Raw genomic sequence first — 6,000 nt, forward strand, 5'->3', positions numbered from 1 at the left:
TAAAGGCAGAGAACAAGAAATGAAAACTGTATGCCAGCTAGTTCAGCGGACATTGGCACAACACGTCGTATACTTAACACGATAAACTGTTTGCAGAATTAGATTCAATGTGGTTTAAGTAGCAATGAAAGCAACAGAAAGAGGGGTGCTGAAATATTAGAATTCAAAGTGAAGAGTCGCCCAGGAATAATTGAATGATAAAACTAAGAATGAAATTCCTCACAATCATCCTAAGTATTACCTAAGCCAAATGTTATCAGTAATTCCTCAGAATCTCTTATGAGTTTTTTTTTCTGAAAATTAATTTCCATTCGAAAATCCACAAACAGTAATTTTACAACCACTTAACTCATGGGGCAAGGGCCCCAACAGCATCTGGCAACCAACTAGTGTGTGGGCGTGGCAAAGCGGATTATTGCAACCCAACATGAACATTGGAAACACAAGGAAGCAGATACTTACCATGGGAGCGAGCATGGAACTCGACTCGACCAGCACTTGAGGGCTTCTCCTATCGGTTTACTAGTGTGGCCTAGGCCAAGTGCAAGCATGTTTTTTTTTCTCCTTTTTGTTTTTGGGCAACAGGAGGTACACCCATAGAACAAACTTGTTTCATACCAAGTGAATAGCATAAAGTTCTGAATCCAGGATGTAAGTAACCAATGGGTAAGTGAAATAAATATGGCACGTTGTTGTAATGAAGATTTAATACACTTTTATGGATAATAAAACAAAATTATTTGTGACATCTGGCATTGATCAGAATTTAAATAGGTAAACTTGCAATAAAAACAGAAATAGTGAAATGCCACAATTATATCATGAAAGTCACGTAAAATACATCGTAAAGAGGAACAGAAAGTACTGTATAGCTGAAAACATCATGGGCCAATGCTATTTGATATCTTGGCAAGCTGTGACCCAAATGCCATATACCCTGTTTTATGCTCATCATACAGATTGTCCACCTTATCCTACACACGCTTACACCAAACCATCACCCCTACACACATACACTTCTCTATTGAAACAGATGCATACTCTGTGCCTTTGCTGCTTTTATGGAATATGGGGTCAGTTTGAAGCTGGAGGCAAACTTGTTTCTTGTGGCTGTCGTTGATGTTGTTTTTACCATTGCAGTTAGATAGCCAGCTAGCTAGCTAGCATGTGTGGGGCTATAAATACATATGTTTTAATTTCCGCACTTTTGGGTCAGTCCATAGACAAGAGCTTCCCAAATGCCCCTTACTGCGCTTATTCACTTGAAAATGAGAGCCCAGATTAAAGGCAAAGGGCGGATGTGAATGTTGCGTGTTTCCGTTTTGCCTGTTTGTATTTATGAGCAAATATACACACACACACTCACGCCACATAGACACATAAAATTTTTGCTCATTTTCGCAAAAGAGTGGGTGTAGGAGTAGGATGGAACGATAGAAAAGGACCTTTTCTCTGCCCATTCGCATCCGCTGCAAGTTTTTATTTTTTTCGATTTTGTGTTTATGTTTTTGTGCGCACTTCAACAACATGAATGTCCAATAACCAACCATAGCCCTCCCTCTTACACACACACACACACACAAAACGGAGCACAGTTTCATAAACATAATCATGTGCCATACGACAACATACATACTAACCAACCATTTTACCATCCATTCATCCATCCATCGATCCTTCTTTTTTTCCTTTTTTGCAGTGGCAAAACTCGGTTAAATGACTCATGAAATTGCTGCTGCGACCCATTTCGAGTGCTTGTGTGTGCGTGTGTATTTTAGTTTCAAGTGCCCGTTTTCATCCCCTCTCAGTCACGTTTATGGGAAAGCAATATTGTTTGCCTTTGCCTTACAACATCAGCCACTGCTGTACGGTTAATAATTTAGGCCTAAATACATACGCAACCGTACGGCGAGTTGAGTATTGCGTATACGCAATGTTGAACAATTTGCCAAACTGTTGACACACACACACAGACCTACATTCAACAGCAATGTACAAACAAAGTTACATTACATTACCGATTCGAACATGGACATGGACCTGGACATGGAGACGGTGAACAGCAGTGAAGTAAGTAGCCGCAAAGCCAATTGTTGAAAGCGAAGGGCGTGGCCCAATGGCAAATAAATCTAAGTGAAGTGCGGGCGTGTTAAGTGGGCTCAAGACAGGGTTGATTGAGCGCGAACTTTGCGTTTGCTGATGTCAAAAGACTGAAGGTTTGCTGGCGGTTGGTTGGGAGTTGTGAATGGGTTTGGTTTTCAAGTAAAGATCAAAGTTTGTGCTTCTCTATTTCGTCTCTTGAACCTCTGCGCTGTGATTAAACCCCACAGTTGTGAACGAATTGTGAGTTCAACAATGCAACTATAATATGTACAAATAATTTCAATGTGAATGAATATAAAAAGTCTTGGAAACAATGAAAAAGATGAAAAAATAAGTACGTTTACCACGAAAATGTAAAGTGGTAGTTACTTGTAGAGAAAGTCATGGAAAAAAAGATGCAAACAGTAAAAAATGTTATAAGTTTCCATAAGCAGCTTTGCTCGACAACGTTCTGCATTTCAATACAATTTATAAAATAAAATAAAAATCTTTTCAGAGAAAGAGTAACTCAATTTAGTTTTTTTCCAGAAACTAATTATAAGAAATATTTCAAATGTGTCTATTCGAATTTCTTTAGAGCTGATTGTTGCATCGTTGAACAAGGTTACAATTCTTCCCGTAACATACAGTTAGCTTTCATATCATAGATTGAGTTGGCAAGTTGTTGCTGAACAAAATCCTTTGCCTGTTGCCCACATGTTGATGGCTTTAGTATTACCTTTTGACAACATGAATAGAGGGCTCAAAGAAATGTAACCCATGGTGCCATCAAATTACTGGTCTCATTTTCTATGCAGAGTCTATTATGGCCATGGCTTGCCACCGCTGCCAACTCTGCTCCTACACGCCCTCCAAAAAACCGTAACAAAATGCCAAGGCAAAAATGCGACAAAAACTGGCGTTAAATTTCACACACATACACAACACTGTGTAAGATTGAAAGGAGGAGAAAAAAGAAACGTGAGAGGACAAGAGAAAAAAGAATTTCACATGCGTTGGACACGCAGTGAAGGCAAGGCACGGGAATGGCAACCACAAATATGCAAATTTCTGGACAGGAAGGCTGACAATCCCTGAGCCTGAGATGGAATGTTGAACTTTGAACTGGAGCTGTTGCCTCTTGCTAATGCTACGAAAAACCTCTAGCATGGACATGGACATGTATATAGATATATATTATTCCTGAAAATTATGCTAAAGTCGCCTTATGATGATGATGATGATGGAGCAACTGTTGCCAGACGAGCAGTAGCAGCAGCAGTGGAATCGACTGCAGAGACTTTTCCTTGCCTTAAAGTTGAATTAGTTTATTTATGCTTTGTTTGGCCCGCTGATAACTTTGAAAAAGGAAAAGTTGAATTGAGTTGCCGCCAGTTTAAAGTTGTCAGCGGCGATCTTTATATTCTTCAATTCCCGCCCTCTTCTTTACTTTTCATTTGTTAAGACAAAAGACAAGCAAGCAGTGCGTAAAATGTTTGCCAAAAACCAAAAAGGGAATTAATTACACTCAACTCGAGATGACGAAGTAGTAGAAAGACTCGAGAAACCCTTTCTTTCTTTTTCTTATATTTTTCTTCTTATTGTTTTTTTTCCTCTTTTTAATTTTTTTTTTTTTATGGGACGCTGTTTTTAATTGTGCCGCCACATTTCCGCCTGGGCCGACTCTTTCCGCCGGAGACTCTTTCTCTCTTAACATTGCCCAAAGACAGAAAAAGTTGCGACAAAAATTTACTTAAGAAAATGTTCCAAAAGCTTTACATTATTAACTTTCTTTCTGAAGCCCAAGCCAAATTTTTGTTTTACTCTGTACTACAGTTTCTGTTTTCTTCTGAGAAATTAAAATATATAACATTAAAATGAATTGTCATGGTAACAAGATTTTCTTCAAATGGTAGAAATTCAAAAGATTTACATTCATTTTTGTTAGTTTGTTAATTAATAGATATTCAGAACACATTTCTATATAAATACATTTCATACTGATCGCTTGCTAAAATGGAAAAGATTCATCCATGGGCACAATAAGAGCAACAATTGATTCCCCTTTGTTTGTATTTTTGTACTGTTTTTCTTTTGGCGTCTGTTTAATTTGGCGCATAAGATTACATTTTGTTTGCCCTTCTGTTTTTTTTGGGTCATACGCGTGTTGCGGCTTTTAAATCAAAATTTTATTGCGGGAGAAGAGATATTTCTTGGTAGAAAGACTTTTCTTTCGACCTGACATATCAGTCAAGTGAAACTTAAACTGCTGCAGAGGTACAAGAGTAAAACCTGGCCACCTGTAAATGTGTCTGAAGAAATGGCCTCAGAAAATGGTAGATGACAAATTAGCAACATCAATTACAGAAATTTATTTTGTTGCCTTGTTTGCTTTGGATACGCCTACAAACTCATTTGTTGTACTTAATTTGGGTTCCAGCCAGTGTGTGTATGTGAGGAACTTTTGTGGTCCCACAAAACGAAAAAGGGGCGGACAGCAAAACGAGCAGTTTGGCTTTGTTCCCTTATTTCCTCACTTTTCTCCCTCTTTGCCCCTCTTTTTTTCTCTCCAGTCATCACTCTCTTTTCCTGGTTTTTGCCTCTTTCATTTCTTTTTTCCGTTTCTGTAGCCAAATGAGTTTTATGATGAGCTGCTGCTGCTGTTGATTTACGTTTGGTTTGCTTTTGTATTTTGTTTGCTGAAATGCTTAGAGAGTAACATCAACAAACTAACTGTTTTGTCACCACACACACACACACACACATGTACATGCAGAGCGTGTGTCTGCATGGCTAACGATAAAAACTAGTATACTGAAAACAAAAGTTTTTGCATTTGATTTATGTGCATTTTCGGTTTAACTTTGGTTTTAGCGTGAAATACAAAGTTAAAGAGGTGTGGTCAAGGGAAGAGAGAGTAACCGGTGAAGGGGAAGTGTTGTCAAAAGTTGCCTTGCGGTTAGCATGGTCAGTTCATAAATTCTAAACATTATAAATACCAGCCAAAAATGATATAAAGCTTTACCCAAAAAATTATGCTATAATTATTCACCAGACGAGAATTTTGGCAATCTTGTAGACTAACTAATTAGTGAATTAAACTTAACAAGCATTAAAATGATTTGCAACTACATTAATGTCGATTACGTAAATTAGAAGAAATTAGCACAGTAAATTGTTAACAGCAATGTTCAAGCCCAAAGAAGGACAGGGATAACTATTATTATTTACTATTTAGACCATCTCTTAGAGACATGTTGGTTATATCTTACTTAGGTACAGCATTCTATATAATTCAGGCAACATGTTAAAAAATATTTCATATGTATGCAAAGCATATTTACCTGTATCACAATCATTTTTCAATTTCCTTTATCTGCATCGCCGGACGCTTCATTAACTTCACATCATGAACGGCTCAAGTTATTGGTTTAACATATTTTTTGACACAACATATGTACATACGCAGTTTTGGCTCATTCCATAACACACATATAAACATTCACACACGTGACGCCCAGTTACCAATTCTATTGTGTGTTTGGTTTGCCCCTCCCAAATAACAGTATACATATACACATATGAATGTTGAAGCAATGTAGCCAATATCTTCATCAACAAAAGCAAACCAATCAAACCACAAAACAGTATTCCATCATTGTCAGCAACAGCAGAAACCATGATGTTGATGCTGATGATAATGATGTTGATGTTGATGATGATGAGATAAATGAAATGAAAATTGCCAGCAAAAGCAGGGTGTGTCATGTAGGTAGAACAAACATTTATGAGTTCATGTGACATTATGTTAAATATTCAAACGGAAAATGTTTATGCACACTCGCTCATCAGAACATCAGCAGCCAATGTTGGCAACGACAACTACAATTTGTGGTCCATGAATTCACATTGACTCTC

The sequence above is a fragment of the Drosophila tropicalis genome, unplaced genomic scaffold (assembly GCF_018151085.1).
Source record: "Drosophila tropicalis isolate 14030-0801.00 unplaced genomic scaffold, ASM1815108v1 contig_878, whole genome shotgun sequence".
In the NCBI taxonomy this organism is placed as follows: Eukaryota; Metazoa; Arthropoda; class Insecta; order Diptera; family Drosophilidae; genus Drosophila; species Drosophila tropicalis.